Source organism: Acinonyx jubatus, chromosome B2, assembly GCF_027475565.1.
Source record: "Acinonyx jubatus isolate Ajub_Pintada_27869175 chromosome B2, VMU_Ajub_asm_v1.0, whole genome shotgun sequence".
NCBI lineage: Eukaryota > Metazoa > Chordata > Mammalia > Carnivora > Felidae > Acinonyx > Acinonyx jubatus.
This window is the reverse complement of record NC_069385.1, coordinates 116,596,420-116,622,835: the sequence shown is the minus strand read 5'-3', so window position 1 is coordinate 116,622,835 and position 26,416 is coordinate 116,596,420. Positions and strand designations below refer to the sequence as shown.

General features: G+C 41.2%; 1 protein-coding gene across 6 annotated transcripts in view; it reads left to right on the top strand.

The window, feature by feature from the left end:
* The window catches only part of ANKS1A (ankyrin repeat and sterile alpha motif domain containing 1A), a 177,568-nt gene that overhangs the window by 846 nt on the left and 150,306 nt on the right, over positions 1–26,416 (top strand). The window lies entirely within an intron of this gene.

Sequence of the window (26,416 nt, the reverse complement as noted above, 5' to 3'; positions counted from 1 at the left end):
TGCAGCTCAAATTCTAGTTCGTTGTCGGGAGCCTCATTGGATTAGTCTCTTAAGTGGCATATGCGAGATTCATCGAGGGGGTTACTCATCAAGAAACAAAGCTTTAGAAAGATTTGTTTAGGAAACTTAGGGGTGCTTTAAACTTTTCTGAGATCTGTTGTTAAACACTTAAATCCGGAGCTGGTAAGGATGGAGAGAGAAAGGTCACTTTTGTGTGGCTTGGAGGGGGGATTGGAGGTACTTTGTCAGTGTGAGTAAAATGTGTTGGTTCAGCAGCACTTTCATAGCCTGTTTTCTTTTCCTTCCTTGTTCTTTTGAGGTTTTTACGAAGTGGAAGTTCATTTAGAAATGGCTTCGTTGGCTTTTGTTCCCCATTGGTTTTTGTAACTTCAGTTTGAGTGAGTTTGGACCAAAGAAGCCCAGGGCTCTAATAAATTGTTAGGTATGAAGCACTGAGTACAGACCCAGGTCTACACAGAAGATTTTCAAAAGCGGCATAGGAGAACTCTCCCCATGAGTTCTTTTTTGGGAGGTTAAAACCAGTGCTGTTTGCCGCAGTTTATCCAGTCCCTAGGGCAATGCTGTCGCACAGTTGGTACCTAGGATTCATTGAATGAACAAAAGTTATCAATTAGAGGATGACAGATTTCTAAATAAAGTGATGGCTGTACTCGCTGTGATTGTTAGTAGTTCAGCAAAAGGAGACGGAACTTAGGGGATGAGATGGAGATTATGACTTCTAGGAGGAGGACTTCAGCTGGCTTTGAAGGATGTGAGGATATAGATAAGTGACATACAGTGAGACAATTCCAGGTTGGCAAGCTATGGTCAGAGGCATAGAAGCAGGAAAAAGACTTGTTTGGTGCTACTGGGGCACTAGAAGAACTTCCTGCCGGCAGTCTTGAGTTTTTGGGCATAATAAAACATAATAATGAATGGGTACATTTCCATCCTTTAGAGTGATGTAGTCTTTCTTCGTATGTTTATAGTCTCAGTCCCTAGATCAGTGCCTCGCAACTCAAACGTACTTTGGATGCATGCATTGGGTTTTGAATCTTCTCTGGATTATACTTTGATATTTCTGCACTTCTGATATCTGAGAGATGAGAGAAAGACCATACATGTTCCAAGTGCCAGTCTCTAATCAGGTGAATAATGTAGCATTTGGAGGTTTGCCAGAAGATACCTTAACCCCTAGTATATCCTGCTGAAGTGAGAAACTTGCACATGTCTCCCACCTTCCAAGTACAGGTCAAATTGCTCTTAGGCTCACACTTCAGAAACTGTTAACATTTTGCTGAGGATTTAGCTGCCGTGTAGTTAAGCAAGACTCAGAAATCTTTGTTTACCACAGTGTTTTTACTTTTGGCCTCATGCTAATAAGTTCAGTCTCTGTCCTAAAGTGTGGATGTGTCTCCACACCCTTGCGTAAGACAGCTGATTCCTGACTTGCTCTCCTGTCTCTTATAGAGATGGTAGATGGCCTAAGAGCTGCCCTAACCTCTCATCCTTGTGATTCTTAGGGGCAGGGAGGATCTGCACCAATAGTTACACTAGGTGTGTCATTAATTAGAGGTGATTCTGGCTCAACCTAGTGAAAGATCTCTGAGCAAATGATACTGTGTATTTAAATAGTCCCTAGGTCAGCATGTCCTCCCTTTTTAGGTTTGGAAATCATGGAGGGTAGGTTCCCTATGCCCACACTCCACACCTCAAGGACCCTTAACGGGAGCTAGGGAATCGTAGCTTTAGATCTAGCCTTTGCATTAGCTGCCATATCCCACCCCCACTAGTACTGCCAACTGTAACCTATGTTTGTCCAGCTGTTTGAGTGACCAAGTAAAGCTGGCAAGAATAAGAGCTTACAGCTGCATTGGATATAAATGTTCCAAACCACATGTGTGTTTGTTCATCTACTTATGACCAACCCCCCCAACCGACCCCTCCCCCCGCCATGTCCACAGAGGGTTTGTGCTGATTCTGAAACTACAAAATGCCCCTTCTCTTACCCCATGTCTTTTCTCTTACACTTCTTGGGCTTAGGTCTTAACTTCTTACAGCCCTCCCTAATGACCCTAATACACACGGATCTCTCAGGCTTCTACTTCTTTGGAACCCATCATCTGTAGTGTGCAGTAATTCACTGGCTCATTCTTTACTTATCTGGCTTTCATAGTTTATTGCACCGGCCTGTCAGTATAATGTTGACGTGCAGTAACCCTCACCCATTGAGAATATCCCTGAGAATCAGAAAGTCAGCAAAAACTTCTACTAGGAAAACAAAAAGTTGTTATAAACTTCATGTCTTTCTGACCTTTTCTTCTTTACTGCACATTTATTCAAAGGCAGTGTAGTATTACACTTAAGAACACTTGTTCTTGGGGCGCCTGGGTGGCTCAGTTGGTTGAGCATCTTTCTTCGGCTCAGGTCATGATCTCACCATTCGGAAGTTTGATCCCTGCGTCGGGCTGCGTGCTGACAGCTCAAAGCCTGGAGCCTGTTACAGATTCTCTGTCTCCCTCTCTCTCTGCCCCTCCCCCGCTCATTCTCTCTTTCACTCTCTATCTCACTCTCACTCTCTCAAAAAGAAAAAGACTACTTGTTCTGTAGTCAGACTGCCTGAATTCATAGAGTACTGCCATCACCGACTAGCTGCTTGATTTTATTACAAATTACTCAACCACTTGGAGCCTCAATTTCTCCATCTGTAAAATGGGGATAATATTGTTTGCTTTATAGGTATCACCTTAGATAATGTGTGTAAGACACTTCCCACACTTTCTGGCACATTGTAAATGCTCACTATTCGCCATCCTCAGTTCAGCACATACAGTTTTGCCATGCTGCCCCTGGTATGTGCAAAGTACCAGGCTAGACATATTTTAAATGGTGTTCTTTCACACTTGGGTATGCGTTTTCCAGGTCATGGCAGATTAGAAGCTGTAAATAAGAGAGAACGTGCTTAGGTAGGCACATTAGTGCTATTCATTTACCTAGTGTTTACCCATTTTCTACTTTTGTGCCAGGCTGATTGCTACATGCCTTGCAAAGTTTATCTCAGACCTGGCACAGAATAGGTACTTTATCAAAATCAGTCCCTCTCCTGATACATCGTCTGTTTCCTTACAGCGTTTATAGTAGTATGATATGTCTGTGTGACTGATTGACAAAATAAGAGAGAAAAAGCGATTAAAATCTATCCTAGCTTTTCCCACCCTCAGTAATTTGAGACTATTAACATAGATGTGCATAGCCCTACATACTTGCATAGGCCCCAAGCATTGTTGTACTAGATCTTTGTGCTGTAATTTCTGTTTATGATGACACTTAGCCATCAAATAAGTTATATGTAATAGAGCATGTTAATGAAAGTAGGAAAAACATATTTTAGTTTTTTATCCAAAATGATTCAAATACAATTTTTGTTACTTAAAGTAGATTATTTAGCAAGCGTAGTTATCTGAAATGTCTAGTCCTAGAGTGGTTCCAGATGGCATGGATTTTACTTTACATAATAGTATCTCCTTTTCTGATTGTTGAACAAATGCATGCCTTCAGTTGATAGCTTGGGACAGGCGCTGTGTTAAACTTCATTTTAACTCGTGGTATTTTTCAGCCCTGGACACACATTGTCATGGAACGGAAAGTTTGATATGTTGATGCTTTTAGTGAAACTGTTGATTTCCAGGAGAGCAAATTCTATTAGAGACCGTAAGATTTGGGTTAGAAGCGAATTCTATCAACTAAAGGGCAAAAAGTCCTGAAAAAAGAAAATGTTACAAGAAATCATCATATATTGACTTAAACTTTTTTTTTTAATCCCTAAGCAAGTTTATTTTTTTTATTATTTTTTTTAATATATGAAATTTATTGTCAAATTGGTTTCCGTTATTGACTTAAACTTTTATTGAGTTATGAGCTAAATACTGATGTATGTGTAAGGTGTAAAGTAAAACGTATTCCTGAGGGTTCAGAAGCACAGAGAAACTAAACCAAAGGCTAGGACTGAGGAGTAGATGTGTCATAGTTTAGGAACATTCTATATTTAATTTCTCAAGCATGAGAAGAGTGAGTAAGAACAGAAGAAGCCAAGGAGGCTTACTGGAGAAATCGGAAAATGTATGGACAGTAGCAATAAATGTAGCTATAAACTAGTTTTTATTCTACCATTTGAGGTGAGGAGGGAGACTATCCAGAAATCACCACGAGTTTCCCAAAAATATGAAAAATTTTTTTGAAATAAGGAATGAAGAATGAAAACTTTTGAAAAATGGACCCCACTTTGGGGACAATAGAAAGTTCTTCCAATGTCAGAATACAATGACAACTTATTCATTGTTTTTAAGAAAGATTCCTAAATTTATGTAAGTAATTCACACTCAAAAGAAAAAAAAGTGTTTAACAAAACCATCGCATTAAAATGGTCCTTCATTCACTCCCCAGAATGGATGTGTAGCTTGTAAACTATAATGACGTGACAGCTTTTCTCTCAGTGCCTTCCTGCAGTGCCAGATTTCTTTTGAACATGCCTAATTTGAGCAAATGATTTTAACATCCTAAGAGGACAACAGCATTCTACGATGTTGATGTGAGGTCCTGAAGCAGGATCTCATGGACATGTGTGATCTAAGTTCTGGCTCTTTCCAAGAACGCAACAAAACAAACCAACAAAACACAACTATCCATTAGGATAACAGTTTTCTTGATATTACACTAAAGCTTTTCAATTCCTTAAAAATGATTTTTAAAGAACTTTTTTTTTTTTAAATGTTTATTTTTGAGATAGTGCGAGAGACAGAGTGCAAGCAGCGGAGGAGCAGACAGAGGGAGACACAGAATCTGAAGCGAGCTCCAGGCTCTGAGCTGTCAGCACAGAGCCCGATGCGGGGCTCGAACTCACGGACCGTGAGATCATGACCTGAGCCGAAGTCAGATGCTTAACCGACTGAGCCACTCAGGCGCCTCAAGAACTTTTTAATATGCCTCTTTTAAGTATGATTTTATTGGGATAGCAGCCCTTTTATTTTGGAATTGCTGTACATTTTTGTTTTCTTTAAAGCAGACTATGATTTTATGTGGTTATTTTGTGCCTAAAAATCTAGAGAGTTACTAATCTTAAACGAGTAGGGCATGTAAGTGTAGAAAAAGATTTAGGGGCACCTGGGTGGCTCAGTTGGTTAAGCGTCTGACTTCAGCTCAAGTCATGATCTCGCGGTTTGTGGGTTCGAGTCCCGCATTAGGCTCTGTGTTGACAGCTCAGAGCCTGGAGCCTGCTTCGGATTCTGTATCTCCCTCCCTCTCTCTCTGCCCCTCCCCTGCTTGTGCTCTGTCTCTGTCTCTCGAAAATAAACAAACATTTTTAAAAAAGAAAAGAAAAAGATAATTTTACGTAAGTTTGAAAAGTCAGACATCTCCTCTCCCTTTTTCTGAATTCTCCAATTGAAGTTCAGTTTTTACTGTCTTAGTTACAAAAATTAGAGACTGGAAACAGTGAAACAGTCTTGTGGTCGGAAGAATTTGATTTGTAGCCAGTCAGCTTCAGCATGTTCACTTGTCCTGGGAGATTATGGTCCCAGTGAAAGTTGCATCCTTGGCCAGAAAAATCCCTTCTGAAGGTTTTTTTCCCCTTGGTTTGTTCACCCTCAACAGCTGTGAAATTTGGCTTGCAAAAGGAAGTCAAGGCTATTTCTACCCTAGTTTTCAGTAGGGAAAGTAAATTACTGGGTTTTATAGCCCAGAGACACCAAGGAAACCCCAAAAGTAGATAGTGGAGAGTTTGTTCTTGGAAATGTCAGGCTCTCCTGTGGGTAGGAACTTGGTCTCTTCTGGACAGCCCTCAGAAAATGTTCCCCACACTGATTTCCAAAAGATTACTGGGAGATTTTCTGTGGTATAGAAAATTATATTGTTACATTCGTAGAACATCTTCAAGTAACTTTGGTGTGGTTACAGTTAATGGTAGTAATACTAGAAATTATATGTTATGGCTTCATATTTATCCTTTCTTAGTAATTTGTAGATCAAGTTTGTTTAGTTTACAAATCAAAAAAGAGTTTTTAAAACAAGTCAGTTGTCTCTGCTTTACTTGTGATGTTATTACTGCTATTAAAAATGGTGGAGATGATCCAGGAAGCAGAACTGCCCTGTGGATTACTTAACTGACGAGGCCTTAGCATGGCTGCCGAAGGTCAGACTCTGACCCAACTCTGCCTTGTGAGTTAGTCAAGTTACATAACCTCTCTGAGCATCTGTGTCTTCATGTGTATAATGGGCCTGGGATAGTATCTACTTCCTGAAGCAGCATCACGTGAGCTAAAATATGGAAGGCACGTAATGCCTGGTAAACCTTGGCTGCTGAAACCTTCTGATGGGAGCCCAGTGCTTGCCACCTTTGATAAACTGGAATGGTAATCTTGTTGTTAAGGACATATTTTATATTGATGCTGCTTTAAAAGTTATAATAATTGATAGCAAGAGCTCCCAAACTTTTCAAATGTGAGTCCCATTTTTAGAAGCCTAAACATGGTAATGGTGGCAGGGTACAGACTGATATAGGTCTACAGTGTTTTGTCTGAGACATTGGGGTTTAGTATCCAGAATTTGGGGGTTGTTGAAGAGTCCTAGTGAGCCCCTAGTGGAATCTGGGTCAACAGTCTGAAACATTGTATCCCTGCAGTGACATCTGTCAATATTCACACTAAAGGGGATAAATATGAAGTATGTTTAGGGCAGGTTTTGCACCTAAACAAGTTTGCCAGTAACTTTTAAAAATCTATTTTCAGGGATTTTTGGGTATCTGAATTATAAATAAGGGATTATGGACCTCTACATTTAGTATAGAAAAATTGCCAGACACATGAAAGCACAAAGAAGAAAATAAAATCATCTGTAATCCCACCACCTAAAAGAGTTAGCTGTTGCAATTTTCATGTATATTCTTTGGTCTTTTTTCTTTACAAAAAATATATATATAATATAATATAATATAATATAATATAATATAATATAATATAATATAATATAATATGTAAATATATATAATAAATTTTTTTTACTAGAAATGACACTGTTCTGTACATACTTTGCCTCAAATTTTCACTTAATGTATTATAAACAACTTTCATTTTCTCTTCAACCTCATTTTAAATGAGTAAGTGGTATTCCATAGTGTGTATGAACTGTAATTATTGAATCCCTTCTTTGCCATTAGTTAGGAGTTTGTTTTTAGTTTTCTGCTGTTGGAACAGCATTGGCATATGTAATCTTGTAGATAAGATTGTGTGCACATTTGTGCTTATAACATTTTATGTACTGAGAACAGTAGATGTAGTTTGAGTATTCAACTGTGACGAGAGTTACATATGCAATTGTATTTGACGACCCTTATAATAAGAGTTACATCTTCTGGGTCCTTCTGATTGGGAAGTAATGTATTGATCTATGGCCGCTAATGCTACTTCTATTTAGAAAGTTACTTTTGTGCAGGCATAGGATTTTTAATGGTCAAGTTGGGACCTCTCAGGTCCTTCTTGAGAGGCTAATGTTTAGAAGAGGGCCCATTAATAACACACAATGCATTGAGCAATATGCTTGAAGCAGAATGAGACAAAAGCCGTTTTCTTTTGTTGTTCTAGCTTTCATTTTGGGAAACTTCAAACATACAGAAATCAAGAGAATAAAATAATGACACCTCACATACCTTATGTGCTCATAAAACAATTATCAGCTTATGGCCAATTTTGTTTCTTTTTATCACCCCACAACTAAATTATTATTGTTATTATTTTAAATTTTATTTGAGAGAGAGAGAAGGGAAGAGAGAGAATGCAAGCAGGGGAGAAGAGCAGAGGGGGAGAGAGAGAGAGAGAGGGGGAGAGGGAGGGAGGGAGGGAGGGAGAGAGAGAGAAACTCAAGCAGCTCCATCCCCAGCACAGAAAGCTTGACATGGGGCTTGATCTCACAACTGTGAGATCATGACCTGAGCTGAAATCAAGAGTCAGATGCTTAACTGCCACGCAGGCACCCACTCCCCCCGCTGCACTGAAATTATTTTGAAGAGAGGCCTATATATCGTATTACTTAAGTACATATTTTTAAAAGATAAAGATTTCTTTAAAAAATATTCACAATACCGTTATCACATCTAAAAAAATGGCAATTCCTTAAAATTGTCAAATGTTTAGTTAGGGTTCAAATTTTCCATATTGTCTAAAATATTCTGTATTTTCCAGTTGGTTTGTTCAAGTCTGTAAACACCTTGTATTCGTTTGATATATCTTTTAGTCTCTTTAAATCTGTGGGTTTCATCTCTGTCATTTTTCTTTCCAGTGTATTTGAAAGAAAAGGGGCATTTGCCCCATTTCCCATAGTCCGGGTTTTGCTGATTGCATCTCTGAGGTGTCATTTAACATGTTCATCTGTCCCCTGTATTGCCTATAAGCTGGAAATTGGATCTAGAGATTTGATCTGATTCAGGTTCAATTTTTTTGGCAGGATTTCTTCCTCGGGGTGTTGTGTGCTTCCTTCAGTTGAGTCTTTCTTTTTTCTTTTTCTAAATATTTATTTATTTTTTGGAGCACGCAAGTGGGGGAAGGGTAGAGAGGGGGAAGCAGGCTCTGTGCTGAAAGGCTGACATCAGCAATCCCAGTGTGGGGCTCAAGCTCAGGAACTAGGAGGTCATGACCTGAGCTAAAGTCAGATGCTCAGCTGACTGAGCCACCCAAGTGTCCTGAGTCTTTCTTTCTTGTGATGGTGGCAGCCATTGAAGATCACTGCCTAGACGATGACTTCATTAAGAGTTTGCAAAATAGTGATATTTCATTTCTATTTTACGTTCTTCACTTATTACCTGGAATACTTTTTAGAGAGAAACCTCCTGTTATCAACCACTTGGTTATCCTGGGATACAGTTTGTTCAGGAAAGATGAGTTGAATGCCTGATTCTTTTCTGTTCTTTACCAGTTTTCAGATCCATTTGGTTTCCTAGTAGTCTTCAGTGGTGTCTAATGAGGTGTTTTTTTTTTTTTTTTTTGTAAATATCATTAGGAACTCATATATTTAAACATATTTATGCTTCAATAAAACCTCTCAAAATGTGCTCTGAGATATTTAGACTAACAATTTTATTTTACTATGAAAAGTAGTTGAATTGGTTTATAATGAAGTGGTGTTGTGTGTGTTTGTGTATTTTACTTGACTGATATTTCTACTCAGAGTCCCCCCCCCCCCCCCCCGTTTGTGCTGGTTCATCTGGCAATTTGCGAATCAAGTGTTCTAATCCTTGAGAGTATAGATGAGTTCAGCTAGCTTCCAATCTTTTTTCTCTTTTTAAGTTTCCTGCTGGCCATAGATGGCCCTATAGATGCCGAAAGACTTTAAAAGCATGCTTGAGGGACTTGAGTAACCAAATTCCTTAGGTAGTACTTATGGAAGACCAACTTTAAATAGTGTTTTCCCACCAGCTTTATGGGCGGACTCTAGATAAGAATCTAGATCTGTTAAGCTGACTTGTTACTTAGATTATTCAGTCTTATTTGTTACTCTGAATATGTTTCACGGTGTTACTCTTTTTACATAAACATGGAAGAGTGAGTTGAATTGTCTTTTATTAAGTATACTAAGCACATTTCTCTCTGTACTTACTGTTGATTTCTAATTTAGTGCATTGGGAGTTCCCATTCACAGCTCTGATTTTGAGTTCCTGTTCTGACATCTGTGCATTTCTTTTCTTGGTTTGGAGCTATATACAAAATATACACAAAAGCATTTTTTTGTTGTTGTTACATTTTATTCATTGGTTTTTTATGCTTGGAGTACAGGTGGGAGGTTTGGGTCTGGGTCCTTCTGCCTTGGCCCAGATTCCCCCGTTGACTAGCCATACAAATACTACATTATAGAGTCAATTTAAAAGTGATAAAAGCAGGGGCGCCTGGGTGGCTTAGTTGGTTAAGCATCCAACTCTTGATTTCAGCTCAGGTTATGATCTCACGATTTGTGGAATTGAGCCCCCACATTGGGCTCAGTGCTGGCAGTGTGGAGCCTGCTTGGGATTCTTACTCTCTCCCTCTGCCCCTCTCCCCTGCTCATTCTCTCTGTCTCAAAATAGATAAATACGTTTTTTTTAAGTGATAAAAGCAGCACATGGAACCACTTGTTTTTTCTCTTTGATAGTTGTTGGGACAGTCAGGGCTCTGCTTTAGAGAGATTTTGGCCTCTATTAGGCAGTGAGAGCATCCAGCACCATTATACTGACGGATTTCACAGCACTTTTATGTGGGGCTCTCACCTTCTTTTAAGAGCATTTTCATTAGTTAAGATGAAAAAATAAAAGTAAAAGTAAGAGGGGGCACCTGGGTGGCTCAGTTGGTTAAGTGTCCAACTCTTGGTTTCGGCTCTGGTCGTGATGTCACGGTTCGTGGGTTTGAGCCCCACATGGGGCTGTCAGCGCAGAACCTGCTTGGTATTCTGTCTCCCTCTCTCTCTGCCCTTCCCCCCGGCTCACTCTCTACCTCTCTCAAAAATAAATAAATATTAAAAAGAATACAAGTAAGAGAAATATACTGAACTTCTTTACTCAGAATGGAAAATGTAGCTGAAAAAACTGACGCTTCATAGTGCCAAGCAGGTATCAACACCGTTGAGTTGGCTGGTGCATGATTCTTGCAAGACTGCGGCTGTAGCTCTGTCTCCACGTGGTGGGGTCTGTCCTTTGTCGTGACTACACCATGTGCTTATCCCTGCCAGTGATGACTAGCGGCAACGTGATGTATGGGCTGAGTCAGTCCTTTTACTGTGACTGGAAAAGCAGCTCCAAATGTGTATACCACTAATAATACCAGTACTCAGCATTTATTAAGCATTCACTGATACTGGATAAGTAGCATTGATTTTTACATTTGGAAGGTACGATCGAGTGCTTGTCTTTATAAGGATTAAGTAAGAAAAAAAAATTTAGGTTTATTTATTTAGAGAGGGAGAGAGAGACAGGGAGGGAGGGAGAGATGGAGAGAGAGAGAGAGAGAGAGAGAGAGAGAGAGAGAGAGAGAGAGAATATCCCAAGCAGGCTTCATGCTATCAGCACAGAGCCTGATGTGGGGTGTGAGATCTCATGTTTGTGAGATCATGACCTCTGAGCCCATATCAAGAGTCCGATGCTTAACCGATTGAGCCACCCAGGCGCCCCATGAAAATAAAATTTTTTCTTGTTCATCCTTCTGTACATTTTGCAACTTTCAGCTTTGCTTATGTAGATCTCCTAATTACAACTGTTTTCAGTCATAGCAAAAGTTTAAAATCTCAGGGATTTTAATTTCTTTGAGGAGCATTCTATTTTTCTTAAATTTTTTAATGTTTTCTTTTGAGAGAGAGGCAGAATGTGAGCCGGAAAGGGGAAGAGAGAGAGGGAGACGCAGATTCCAAAGCAGGCTCCAGGCTCCGAGCTGTCAGCACAGAGCCCAATATGGGGCTCAAATCCATGAACTGCGAGATTGCGATCTGAGCCCAAGACAGACACTTAACCAACTGAGCCACCCAGGTGCCCTGAGTAACATTCTGTTTTTAAAATTTGAAAAGTCTCTATTCTTACCTCTGAAAGGTAGAAAAAGTGGTACTGTTATTTAAGGTGTTAGCTATTACAGAGAACACAAGCTAATTTGGAGGTGGCACTTTATTTAACCTTAGAAAGATCGTTCTTTTTTCTTTTTTAAAGATTTCTTGACTTTTATTTATTTAAAAATAATCTTTTTACATTTATTTATTTTTGAGAGAGAAAGAGAGACAGAGCACAAGTCGGAGAGGGGCAGAGAGAGAGGGAGACATAGAATGTGAAGCAGGCTCCAGGCTCTGAGCTGTCAGCACAGAGCCTGATGTGGAGCTTGAACTCACAAATCATGAGTGACATCATGACCCGCTGAAGTTGGATGCTTAACCAACTGAGCCACCCAAGCACCCCTATTTTATTTTACTTTTTAAAGTTTACTTATTTATTTTGAGAGAGAGGGAGAGAGAGAATCCCAAGGAGGCTGTCCCTTACCATGAGATCATGACCTGAGCTGAAATCAAGTCAGAGTCAGATGCTTCACTGCCTGAGCCACCCAGGCGCCCCAGAAGGAAACTTCTTTAAAGGAATTTTCTGCCTATATCAGAACCCATTTTGTTTGAGTGAACCAACCTATTGACTTTGTTTTCCTTTCGCCTGAATAAGCAGTCATTGTGATTTTCTTTTGCTCTCTTTAAACACAATCCATTTCTCCAGTAATTTTTCCTTTTGAATTAGAGTCAAGACCTTCTTAAAAGAAGTTCAATAACCAGGAAAGCTTGCAAAACAGATCAGTTCAGGGCTGTTTACTTGAATCACTTCAAGATTCTTAGGCTTTCTTGTGTTTGTTTTTAGATCTTTAGCTCTTGGCTGGGCCTGGAGAGGAGCCCCAGTCCTGGCTTTGTTTTTAACTATTGGTGCATTGTGTCCCACTCTTCCTCTGATCCAGCTTGATGAAGCCTGAGCATTGACACTTGTCCTGGTTGGGTCCAGCTACCTGATTCTTGCTTCTTCCGGTTGCCCCACGGCCGTGATAAAACTTGCAAAAGTCGGCCCATATTGCTGTATCTGAGGTAGTTAACTCACAAGTTAATTCACAACAGCTCAGAGTTGTTGCCATAGTTGTAGGTGGGTATGTACACGTGTATTTGGAAGGGGGATAGTTTTACTTCTCGAGCACTTAATACTTTGTCAAGAACTTTACATCTGTATTTTCTCAGTTTACCTTTATAGTATGCCTAGTAGATAATTATCATCATTCCCGTTTTACAGATGAAGAAGTCAAGGTTCAGGGACAGGTTCAAGTCCAGGGCCACACAGAGGGCGTGTGGCCAGGAGTCTCTCTGGCTCCCAAACTGTTGCTTATAAAGCACTACATGTGACCACTTGGAGAATTGTCTCTTTGGATGAGATTCAAACATCACTCGCTATATGCTTAGGTAATATTGTACCAAAAAAGAGGAATGAGGGATTTATTTATTTTAATGTAATAGTTGCTTTTATAACACCTACTTTGTGTCATACAGTGTTCTAAGCACTTTACAAATGTGGTCTCATGTTGTCCTCATGCTGTCCCTTTGGGGAAGGCACTAGCATTGTTGCCATTTTATTGATGACGATACTGAAGTACAGAGAAGTCGTGTAGCTTTGCCCCAGGTGGTAAGCCAGGAAATGGTGCAGCTTGGTTTTGGTTTTGAACCCAGGCAGACTGGCTTCGGAGTCCTTGCTCTTAGTTTTTAGGCAACTGGGGATTCTTTTTTTTTTGATTCAAGAATGTAACACAAAATCCCTTTGGAACACTTGACCTAAAGTAAAAGGCTTATTTTCAAAGAAATCATTGGCAGTTTCCCTGGAATATAGGAACATTACGTGAGGGGAATGTCTTTAAACTTATGCCAAATAATATATTAGTTTAGAGTGTATAGGGGAATGCCCTGCAGCTTGTGAAGAGGGAAAAGCCTCCCATATCACTTCTTTCAAGCTTTTCTTCTAGAAAATTCCCATCTTCCTCTCAAGCAGGTTAATGCGTTTTCATGAATTTCATCTGTGAGAAAGTTCGGCATCCCTACTTCCCCAAGTTCAAAGTGATAAAGGTTTGTGTTGGACACATGACTGCCAGCTGTACCACCAAGGCCAAAGTGTGTGCAAGGGAAGTAAGTCTAAACAGTTGGTAAGAAACCAGAGACCTGTGTATTTGAAGTGATTTCTAATTTCTTGCTATCCACTCTGCTTTTTTTACAGTTCTCTCCCCTCCCCCTCCCTCATTAGTGGTTTATGACCAAATTTTAGACCTCAAATAATAATTAGTTTGTCCATAAAATGATTTCCAGAGAATATTGTCCGGCCGGTTCAAATGAGTGTTGATACTAATTTGAAGCCTGGGATTTAGGGACAGGGGGTGTTACTTTCCATAATCCTCGGCGCTTTAATCTTCACAATCCTGTGGTATAGGTATTAGTGACCATTTCACCGATGAGATTTGGAGAGGTTAAGTGCCTTGCCCGGGACTGAGGTTTTGCATTTGGGCCTTTAGAGTCTGTTTTGTGTGGAGATCATGGCTACCAGGAAGAAAGCTGTTGAGTCCCCAGGTTGTGGAAGTGGAAGGAGAATATAGTATTCTAGTTAAGCAGTTCTGAAAACACCTATGGGTCCTATATGCTTAGCAGTAATAGAAGAGCTCTATTACTTTTTACCTACAAATGCAAATACCTCAGATATTGAAATTGGCAGAGATTCCGGAATTGCTCCTTTTTAATCTATTGCTGCCTCCATAATTGTATGTTTAAGACCTAGCTGGAGAATAGTTTTCTCATTAGTCACTTATCAGCAGCCCTTTTACCATCTTTAGCCGGCCCAGGGCAGGCTTTCAAAAAGATTTCTAAGTAAATGATCCAGGACTTGGTGCTTCATTTTAAAGTTTAACTGCTTTTTGTTTTTCCAGAGAGCGTGTATAAGAAATCAGGATCCAGTACTCTGACTCACTATGCTTTGTCAAATTGATAGAGCTGTCTTTTTCTTAATGTCTTTTCTTTACCCATGATGATGTGTTATGTTAGATGCATTGTCCTCAATTTCCATCACTTCTGCGTACCTCTTTTTAATATTTACTCTTTTGCCAACTATATCATTCATTTACAGAGCAGCCCAGGTAAACTTTAGCTCCTGCTCATTCAGTTGGTGGATATTTATGAAGACCTAATTCTTTTGAGTGAGTTTTCATAATCATTTAAAAATACCTATTGGGGGTGCGTGGGGGTTCAGTCAGTTAAGCATCTGACTCTTGATTTTGGCTCAAGTTATGATTCTCTCTCCCCCTCTCTCTGTCCTTTCCCTGCTCATTCTCTCTTTCTCTCTCTCTCAAAATAAATAAATAAACATTAAAAAAAATACCTATGTTTGCTGATAGCAGTGCATATGTAATTGTAAGTTGTGTGTAAGCTGCTGGTACTAACAAAATGATCCAATAGCAGCTAAACCCAAGATTTACTTTGTGTGTCAGGGGCAGAGGGGTGAGGTCCCATTGTAATCTATAAAACTGATTGCTTAGAACTTACGTGTTTTTTTATCTTGATACTGATGGCTTTCCAACTGGCTTATTGTGGGCTTTGGTTGTCATTCCAGTAAAACGATTTTCCCATGAACCACTTCTTTTTAAAAGTCAGATCACCAGGTAGAGATACGTTTTTGGTTTGGGTTTTTTTTGGTGAGTTGAATCCACTGTGAGTTCAGACCACAAGTCTGGGTCTCTGAAAAAATGGGAATGTTACCTAAAAACCCAATGGCCACTGTTTTACTTGTTTACACACACGCATTTTTTTGAATGCTTCCTATTGCTCAAGGTGTCATCTGATTTTCTTTTGGTGATGAAATAATGAGGTCATTGGAATCATATGATGACTCTGGCTGGCAACAGTTTTCCTCATTACCAGGTATGGGAGACTCGTGAGCCTTTGACACCTATAGGCTTTAACCTACTGCTTTTTGCCATAGTCTTGATTGTGGTTCACATTTGTTTTAATCTCTCGATGTCTACTTAGTATTTACTCTTAGAAGTTAGGATTGGTCTTTGGGTTCATGTGGCCATCTGGGTTTGAGTGGAACAAAAACTCAGTCTTGTCGCTCCTTCCTTCATGGGTTTTGATTTTAGCCTTGTATGTGTTGTTGTAGATTCTTGGACAAAATCTGTAAATTAAGTTTTAAGTTCTTCTTGTCCATAGAGTTTTAGCTTGCTCCAGGTCTGTCTTGATCCTTGGGATCTGGAAAACACACAGGTCTCTTAGTTTTATCTAGTGTCTCCATGTGTGAACTCTGAAGGGAAGAGGACGTAGGTTAGACAGAAAATTCAATCCACAGAAAAATTGTCTCCAGGAACCTTCCTCCTTCTAAGTGCACACTGCCTCTGGGAAAGGGCATGGGAGAGCAGTCCCTCGGGGCCTTGTGCCTAGTACCAGCTCAGCCACGCTCTAGCTGAATGATCTTGGGAGTGTTTCTTACTTCACTTGCACCTCAGTTCCTCCATCCATAAAACAAGGCAATGTTTTTAGCATTCTTGCCAGGTGTCCTGAGGAAGGTGCATGAGAACATCTCAAAGCAGTTGCACAACCAGACTGTGGCTTACTGTCTTCTCACTGTGCACCAGAACTGGGCCAGGCCTTTTGTATACCTTGTGCAGAGGGTAGGTCAGGAGAGGAGGAGAGGAGGAGAGGTCTGTCCTCTCATCTCTGTGAGTGTGTAAGTGGGCCATTGCTCCTTCTGCCCTTGAAGCTTTCCTAAACAAACACTGACTAGTGTTGGATAGTTGTATGGTATGCGTACTGCTGTAGGAGATAGTTAGGCATACAAAATTTGTCAGTTCCCTTAAGAAATCAGCTTGATTAGAGCAATGACAGAATGACCCTGTCAACTCCTCAGAGAAATGTTTGGTTCCAGGACTGGGGCAGAGAAAACAAAAAAGACAGGGGCACATCAAAAGAACATAGAAACCAACCTGAAATAGCTCCCGAAAGCCAAAGTTGGAACGATTTGAACAACAACATGAATAACAATAGTATTGGGTTATTAACCAAAGAATGAAATAAATATCCATGAGTTAATGATATAAATGATTTGATAAATAAATGGGGGTGAAGATATAGCTCGCCCTTCCAGAAGAATTCTAATTAATAAATGTAGAAGGAATGAGGGGAATAGAAAATCACCTTTAGCAAACCACAGTAATAGTCACTGCAGGCAAGATCTCCAGTGGAGGCTAAAATTAGTGGGTGAAAGTTTAAGGAGAAACAGAACATTCATATGGCCTCCAAGCATCTTCCCTGAAATATTTATTGATTACTGGTGTGCTTTCAACCCATGCCCACATATTCTTCGAAGCTCTCCTCTCCAGGAGATGAGGTTTCATTCCCCTCTTCTTGAGTGTGGGCTGGACTTAGAGACTGGCTTCCAAATCGTAGAGTATGGAAAAGGAAAAAACAGTAATTTTGTGGTGGAAGAACCTGGCAGACAACACCTTAACCAAGTGGTCAAGGTTGATAATTGCCTGTGGTAAGCCATGTTGATAGCACTTACCCCTGATAGGGATGTGGTGAGAAGGATACTTGGCCTCTCGTGTTCTTCCTTGAAATCTGTCACCACAGTATAATCATGAGAAAACAGATAACCTCAAGTTGAAGGACATCCTACAAGATATGTGAGTCGTACTCTTTAAAAATGACAGGGTCATGAAAGACAAGGGAAAGATTGAGGAACTGTTGCAGACTGACTACTAAGTGTAAAGTGCGATCTTGGAACAGAAAGGGGGCAGGAGTGTAAAACTGGGGAAATCTGAATAAAGTCTGCAGTTTAGTTTGTCTTTTTTTTTTTTTTTTACATTTATTTATTGTTGATAGAGACAGAGTACAAGTGGGGGAGGGGCAGAGAGAGAAGGAGACACAGAATCTGAAGCAGGCTCCAGGCTCCGAGCTGTCAGCACAGAGCCTGACGCGGGGCTCGAACTCACAAACCTTGAGATCATGACCTGAGCTAAGTCGGACGCTCAATGGACTGAGCCATTCAGGCGCCCCTAGTTTAATAGTCTTAAGTCCAGTGTTCATGTCTTAAGTTTTGGTCAGCGTACCATGGTTATTTATGTAAGATGTTGACATAAGGGGAAACTAGGTGAAAAGTCTACAGGAACTCTGTAAGTCTTCTGTAAGCCTAAACTTATTTCAAAATAAAAAACAAAGACCATATCAGATAGTGGCTCTGGAGTCATGTTGTCTGGGTTCACATCTGGCTTTTGCCACCTACCAGTTGAGAGGTAATAAATGACTTTATTAATTTTTTTTGCCTCTGGTGCCTCATCTATAGTAATAATTCCTCTTCCTTAGGTACTCAGCATATAGCACTGGATGTAAATAGTCTGTGCTAAAGGAGTTTGGAGGAGGAGATGGTGGTACCAGGGGAAAAGGGTGGTCTAGAGACCCCTCCTCCCACTGCAGATACTCCTGGGAGGTGGGACTTGAGCCCTGCCCTAGAAGAAAGCCTAAGACTTAGATAGCTGGTGGGAGACTGGTGTGGTGGAGGAGAACAGCTGGAAGCAAGGGTAGAGAAGCTGCATTGAGAAAGATCTGTTTGGGGGCACCTGGGTGGCTCAGTCGGTTAAGTGCCCAACTTCGGCTCAGGTCATGATCTCACACAGTTTGTGAGTTCAAACTGCATCAGGCTCTGCAGGCTCTGCATTGACAACTTGGAGCCTAGAGGCTGCTTTGGATTCTGTGTCTCCCACTCTTTCTGCCACCACCCCCCCCCCCCCCGGCTTGTGCTCTTGTGCTTGTTCGTTCTCTCTCTCTCTCTCTCTCTCTCTCTCTCAAAAATAAGCGTTAAAAATTTTTTTTAAAAAAAAGAGAAAGAGCTGTTTGAACAGTGAGTAAACTGTTCCGGGGGAGTGGAGACTACCTGTGGAACCAGTGAGGGAGAGGCTGGTAGGGTGGGTGGATGCTGGCTTGCTGAAGTTTAGACTTAGGCTGGAGGCCTGAGAGAGGTGAGAAGGGGGAGGGGGAAGGAAGGATTGGGGGAAGGAATGGGGGAGAGAGTTGGGGAGGAAAAGAAGGGAAGGGGGAGGAGGAAGGAAGAAGGGAAGGAGAGAGAGAGGGAGGGAGAGAAAGAGATTACTTCGAAAATTATTTCAGTCCCAACAGGATTGTGGTTGTACTTTGAGTATTTGTTGATTGAGAAAATATGTTATGACAGAATGACTGTGAAGGTAGTAAGTAATACTCTGCAATAACTGTGTCTTATTAAATGTGGTAGCTTCTCTGTACTTTTGGGACATTGTTATATGTGCGGGTGAGACATTTATTCTGCCTACTGTCAATGCCTACTGACCTTTTATAATAACACTTTGGCCCAGGGCTAAGAATCACTGCTGTCAGTAACCAGGAGTCTTCAATGTGCAAGCATCCTTTGATTTCAGAGCCTTGTGTTTGGGGCGGTCTTCCATAACAGGGGAAGTATGTTTCTTTTATTAGTTAAAAAAACAACAACAACAAAAAAAACCTCTTGATGTAATTTATATACAGTGAGTACATGGACATTAAGTGTACACAATGATATCTTTTTACCAATGTATACATCTGTGCAGTTATCACCTAGATCAAGATATAGAACATTTCCAAGTCTCCAGAAATGGTCCTCTCTTGGTCACCTCTCAGCCAAAAATGCTCCTCCTTGGGGAAACCACTATTTTGACCTCAATCACCACGGGTTTTTGCCTGGGAATGTGTTTCTTTTTCTCCCCCATACACCCAAGTCCATGAAGTACAGTGAGGCGGGAGCAGGGATGGGTCTGTATGTGCCAAATTCTACACTAGACAGATTTCCAGGCTTAAATACATTCTCCCGTAAAACCACAGACCTAGGCTTTGTGTTACTTACCTAAATTCAACCCCATATCTCACTGGCTGCAGAGTCAGTGCTTTTTCCATGACACCATGCTCTGTGCCTTCAACTGACATTTACCATAGCAATTATCATCATCATTAAAGTCCCTTCGAAGTTTCTTTTTTTTTTTTCTTTCAGTAGTTTATGTGGTAGTCAAAGAGCAGCAGTTAACACACCCAGTCTTCCTTCTATGCTTTTTTTGGGGGGGAGGGGTAAATCTCTTGGGGGTGTTGTGCTAATTTGAAACCAAAGGACAATGGCAGTGTCTTCATTTAATGAGTGCCAGACCATGTGCCTAGCCAGTGCAGTTAGAAAAGAAATCTCGATTGCAGCCTTTAATCTTCTGGGGGACACAGAGGATAGTGTGATGAGTGCTGTGAAGCAGAGGGATGCTGGGGGAATCACATAGGAATGAAAGGACAGGGATGGGGGTGGAGGTAGCTCTATGTGCCTTCTAGAAGAAGTGAAATCTGAGTGGAATATTAGAGCTAAAAGTTGTACAGGCAAAGAAGGGGGTAAGTGAGGGCTCTTCTGGGCTGGAGAAGAGAGTACTGTGTATGCTGGGAGTAGATAGATGGAAAGAATGGCACATTCTGGTAACTGCAGGTAAGAAGGAGGGAGGTGGGGTGCTGTGGGGTGGGGAGAGATTATCTGAGATAGCAGGCACAGGTGAGCCCATTATGCTCCTGTTAAGGAGTTGGATTTTGCACTGAAGGTAATGATGGATTTGCAATTTTGGAAGATCGCTTCAGGTTTTTGGGAAATGGAAAGGGCGGGGGGCGGGGGGTGTGAAATTGACTAGGAGTGCAAAATGATCCAGTCCAGTTAACAGTGGGTAGGGAGAGGAGGCCAAATTGGAGAGCTACTTAGGAGGTCAATGGACAGGAGTTGGTAGTTGTTAATTAGCAGTTGAGAGGTCGATGACTTAAATAGGATGTTACAATGTAAAATGAGAGTGGATTTTTGTAGAACTAGAGTTTTATAAGTCATAACTGAAGTGAAATACTTTTCCCCCTCTTCAGCACAAGGACAGTGGTTACTTTAGAACAGCCCCATTACTTATTTTGGGTCACAGAAGTTTGTAGATGGAGACCTATAGTTGTGTAACTTTTTAAAAAGCACGCTAATAAATGAGTCTTTTGGTTTGTTTTAATCTTCCTTTGAATATTGTGATGAAAGGTAAGTCTCCCAAGTGGGTATTTCCAGAGAAGACCCACAAACCCCTGAACCCATGAACTAGTGCGGAACTGGTGATGTGGAAAGAAGAAAAGGCAGACGTTAACTCCTTTCAGGATTTGCAGTTATTTATTTACTGAGACATGTACTTTATTTACAAACCAGTGCTTCTTGCGAAATGGTATATAAATTTGATTCTAAGGGTTTTATAAAGTTTAAAGCTAACTGTCTTTGCTTTGGCCTGTGGTCTGCTAAAATAAGCCCTCTGTGTGCACAGGATAGCAGTGAGGGGGATCCTTAAACCCACAGGGCTATTATCTAGGCGCCCAGGACTTCCTCACTCCATCCTTGGCCTTAGCTATGAGAATGTGTCCTTTTGAAGCTCAAGGACTAAGTGCATAGGACTGAAAACTTCTAGAGAAGGCAACACAAGCTGCTTGGGCTTTGTATTGGCAACCTCTGGAGTCCCAACCCTGAGTGGTCATTAAGAAACCCAAACCACACCCTTTATGCCTAGAGGAAGCTTTTCTCTGCAGTCAGCCAAAATTCAGCCATCTGCCTGCCCCAACTCCCAAATTTCCTGTTATTATAAATCCTTGACAGTTTAGAGTGAAGGATGGTGGTGTGGGGGGCAGAGAATCCTTATTCAGATGAACAGAAGAGAAATGGCAGTTTGGCTTCAGAGGCCTACATGATAAAACTGCAAGATACATTTCTTGCCTCCGGAATCTCTGAGTAGTGTTCTGGGCTACTACCAATCTCTACTATTTCAGTTTTCAGGATGTGCCTGGGGACTGTTAATGCTGTTACAACAACACAAGTTCTTATTCACCCAGGGACGTTCCTTTCAGCTGCACGTTGTGAGTTAGCAAGCATGCTAGGTGTGAAACAATTTGTGGGTGACTTCAGTGCAGTGTTGTGACAAAATCTAACAATCATATGCTAATCTGACACTGTTAATGATATGCATGATCATTATTGTGCTACCTGGTAATTAGCTCACATAAGTGACTAATAGTATTAAGTTTTACATGGCCAAATCAAATTTTCACAGTTTCTTGTTTATTAATTTGTTGGCTCTTCAGCTTCTATAATTAGCATCAATGTCAGCATTTTGCATTGATTCCTTATATATCTGATCCTCATCACTGTGATGCCCTGGTTCCCCTGTTTTGAAACACAAAAGTCTGGGTTCTCTTCCATAGAGCCCTTGGAGGGATAGGGTTGCCCTCACCCCCATTCTGTCTCACCCAACCTCAACCTCAAAGTAGCTCCTATGGCTTCTCCCTGATCTCAGGTATTCTGAAAGTCTGGGGTCTTCAGGGATTTGAAACTCCAGACCTTGGGACTGAGTGGCCTGCCCAGGAGTAGGAGAGCACACTGTTGGGGAGAGAGACCCCTTCACATCTGAGAGGAGTTGACAACACATTTTATTAAAGAGTAGCGATTGAAATAAGCGACAATTTCTCGCTTAGCAGATAGTAAGGATTTAATAGACTTTTATTCATAGAACTATCTTATTCTACTGCCAAGTTGATTTTAGGTTAGAAGAGTGCACTTGTAAGAATACTTTAATATCTTGGTTAGAGGTTCACTGAAAAGAGAATGATACATTTTAGATGGATTGAGAAACAGAATTGGTCTTGAGTGACGTTTTTGACCTGCCCTCGTATGTGTGCATGCCGTGATGGGTGGTTCAGTTTTTGGTGGTGAGATGCAGAGCCTTTTATTGTGGTCCTTCTGGCTGAGTGTGTATTGCCTATATTGTGGTTAACCTGACCCACCATTTGGTTCCCTAAGGTTAGGTTTCCTTTCCTGTACTTGATGAATGCTGTCTGCCTCTATAGGAGTGAACTTTGTTCTTCCTTCAAACATTCTACTGAGTTGCTGCTCTGTGGCCGGTTCTGTGCTAGGAGCCAGGTACAGAAAGATGATCAAATATCTCTATTTTAAACAATTATCTTTTGCATTTACCTGTGTAATCTTATTTGGCCTCACTACCCTGTAAAATGCATAGAGAGTTCTCATGTACCCACAATACAGATATGTAATCACAGAGTGATGAACCAACTTGTTCAAGGTTACATATCATAATAGTAGCTGAGCTGAAGCCTCAGTCTCTTGACCCCCAACTATTCACTAGGTAGGAAAGACTAAATAAAACAGTCTTTGGATCTAAAACCCAACAATCAAGAAGGATAGCATCTTCCTAAAGAAGTTTATGCTGACCTTTTAAAAATTCATACAAATGATTTTGAGACTGTATTTTTGAAAATTTGATAATCAAAAACATTCAGAATTTAAACAGTCAATTTTAAGGACTCATAGTTTGCTCAACAAAAACATTCATAAGTTAGTAAATCACCCTAATGAACCTAGAATGATTTAGTCATCGCCTTTTGATTTATATGGTGCTTTCAGGAAGATACTGTTCAATGTATTTAAAAAAAATTTTTTTAAACGTTTATTCATTTTTGAGAGAGAGCAGGAGCATGAGCGGGGGAGGGGCACAGAGAGAAAGGGAGACACAGAGTCCAAAGCAGGCCCTAGGCTCTGAGCTGTCAGCACAGAGCCCCATCATGACCTGAGCGAAAGTCTGATGCTTAACCGACCGAGCCACCCAGGCACCCCTTTTCAATGTAGTTTTTAAATTGGCTTGGGAGGTAGTAAGATTTTTCTTTCTCTCTTTTTTTTATTTAATTTTTTTAAGTTTATTTATTTATTTCGAGAGAGACAGAAAGTGGGAGAGGGGCAGAGAGAGAGAGAGAGAGAGAGAGAGAGAGAGAGAGAATCCCACACAGCCTCCACACTGTCAACGTGGAGCACGATGTGGGGCTCAACCCATGAAACGTGAGTCATGACCTGAGCTGAAACCAAGAGTTGCCTGCTCAACCAACTGAGCCACCCAGGCACCCCTAGATTTTTCTTAAGATTGGGGAGGAAACAGTTTTGAAAATTCTGTTAGCCAATATTGAGTTGGCCAGGATGAGAAAAGCAGATGTGCTGACCCATTTTCTCGTGCAGCTAGAAATCCTCCAGGGCCGAATAGCCATTTTAGGTTTATTTTGTGAAAAAGGCCTTTGGGCTTCTTGTGTTATTGACCGTTTTCAATTTTTGCAGAACTTAAGAAGGAAAATTTCCCCACAAGTGAAGTGAGAAGAGTATTAGGACATTGTATTGTGGACTCTAAAACAGAGTTTATTGAACATAGGCCTGTCCAAAGTAAATGAGTATGGCAACAGGATGTGTTGTGAATCATTTCTCCTTGGTGGTCTTACTGAGGGCTTCTGACAGCAGCAGTCAGAGGGCCGAGGTGACCTGGAGTGGTTAGAGGGTGGGACCTTGAGGCCTTGCTGAACTGAGGTGGTTAGTTGTAAGATCTTGGCAAATTGCTTAATGTATCTCATTTTTCAGCCATAAAACGAGACGATATTTTACTCTACAAGGGAATTTGGGGGTATCATGTATCTAGAGGGTCCATCTGTTTCTAGCTCTTTACATACATTGATTTCTGGGATCATTTGAAGTCTGCCCATCAGAATATACATTCCGTCAAGGCCAAGGCCATATCTGTCTGTTTTGCTCATGTGTCCCCCTGCCCCTGTGGCAGTGCCTAGAGCTTAGTAGATACTCAGATACTTGGTGAGTGAACAAGTCCCCACAGTTAGTCCTGTAGAAGCTGGAGGAAAAAATGTAGACGTGCTGTCCATAACCATAGATCTGTGTTTGTTAACATCTTGGAGCTTCAGGTCTAACAGGTTTTGTTTTGTCTGTGTGTTTTTCATGGTTTTTTTTATTTTATCAATGAGGTACAGTTTGGATTTTTGTATTTCCAAGATTTCCTTCCAGAGGGTTTTCTTCTTCTACTTCAGCTTGACTGATGAAAATGTAATAATGAAGTGAAAGAAAAGGCTGGCTGTGGTTTGGCTTTGAGGTGAGCTGGCATCTTCTCGAAGCCCTGATCCCTGAGTCACTCCGTGTTGTCTGGGGTCCACTCTTGGCTTACGGCAGAGCTGGCTCTCTCTGTTCCCGTCTTTTCCAAGAAAGTATTTGGTTCTAGAACCGAGCTGTTATCCTTCTTATAGCCCGTTAAAAGCCTCTGGGGGATTTGGGGGTAAAGGGGCTTGTTGACACATTAAGGAAAATGTGGACGTGAAGATTTATGAAAGGGAGAGACCAAAGTCTTAACCACAGTATACTCTTCCCCAAATATCGCTGAGTTGGAGTTAAAATGTTAATTAATATGAAAATGAAATTACTTTGGATTGAGGCTGCTGCTTCCTCTGTGTTCTCAATGGAGCCTGCTGTGGGAGAATAATTAGACAAAATACTCTCTATAAAGCCTCTATTTTAAGAAGAGTGATTCAGAGAGGAGCCCAGGTCCAAGAAATGTTCATCAACAAACAAAAACTGAATTGCCAGGTTTGCCAGATGTCTCATTTTAAAGAAATTTTTCCTCATTTGGTCTCTGGTAAAAGCCTTCCCTTTGCCTCTGAAATACGCTCTGCCCCTGTGTGACTTAAAAAGTTTCAGAATGTTCCAAATGCCGTCTCTGCAGGGCTTGTAATTCTGTGGGGTTCCGCTGGGAATTGCCTTGCATAAAAACAAGGGCAAAAAATACCTCGTTATTGGTCTACAGAGTTGTGGGAGATTTTCTTAAATTTTTTAGTATATTCTGTCTTGGGTGTTTCACGCATCATTTATTAAACACCTGCTGTGAACAGACACTGCTCTTTGTTCTTTAAGGCAGCAAGCACCAACGTCACTGCTGCCTGCAACGTGGTTGTCCCTCATTCCACGTGTACCCTGCAGCCCTCCTGCCCAGCATGGAGTAAGTGATAGAGTAGAAGGGCTGTAGTTAAAGCCATTTTACAGTTAGAGACACAGGTCCTTCTAATAGGCATCTCTTTTTTTGGGGGGGTGGGGCGGGCAACATATTCCTTCATTTGATTGACAATTAAGCCTTTCCTTGCAGGCCCTCTCGGTGTCCTGTGTGTGTTGGCAGAGGAAGAGCAAGGGGGAGAAGGAAGTGGGGTTTAAGGAGCTAACCCAGCAGCCTGTCCCTGCTTTGCCCCAGTCATGGCAGACAGGGCCACCGATGGAGAAACGGGAGTGCCCTTGGCTGAATGGAGAAGCTTTTCCTGTGTGGCTTGCGGAAAGGCAGCTTTCACACTTTTGCGATGTTTTCTTTTGCACCCTTTCATTTGTGTGACCTCTTTGCTTTGCATCCAGCCAAGCTCCCCTGGCCCCCAAATGTTCCACATTACCTATCAGAGTCCCTACAACAACTGTGTAGCTAGATCGACTTGGTGTTAGAAAATCAGAATTTGCATTAGAGTGCAGATGAGGGGCGCAGGGGTAGCCTAGTTGGTTAAGCTTCCAACTTTTGGTCCAGTCTCTGTTGTTTTTTTTTTTTTTTCAATATATGAAGTTTATTGTCAAACTGGTTTCCATACAACACCCAGTGCTTATCCCAAAAGGTGCCCTCCTCAATACCCATCACCCACCCTCCCCTCCCTCCCACCCCCCATCATGGTGCAGTCTCTTTAATGTGTCTTTGAGGCTTTTGCAATCTGGCTTTTTCTCTTTCTTCATCACTCGCCACTGTTAGCTTTGCACTGGATTCTTCAGCATTAATTAAACAAATACTGAATACCCATTTGCAGTTCCCTTGAACCTGGGCCCTGTGCTGACTTGCATCTAGAGCTGCATAGACGCCTCTGTCTGCAAAACTTTCATGCTCTGATTTTTGATGGCTTCTGGTCTCACCTTAGAGAAAGCAGTAGG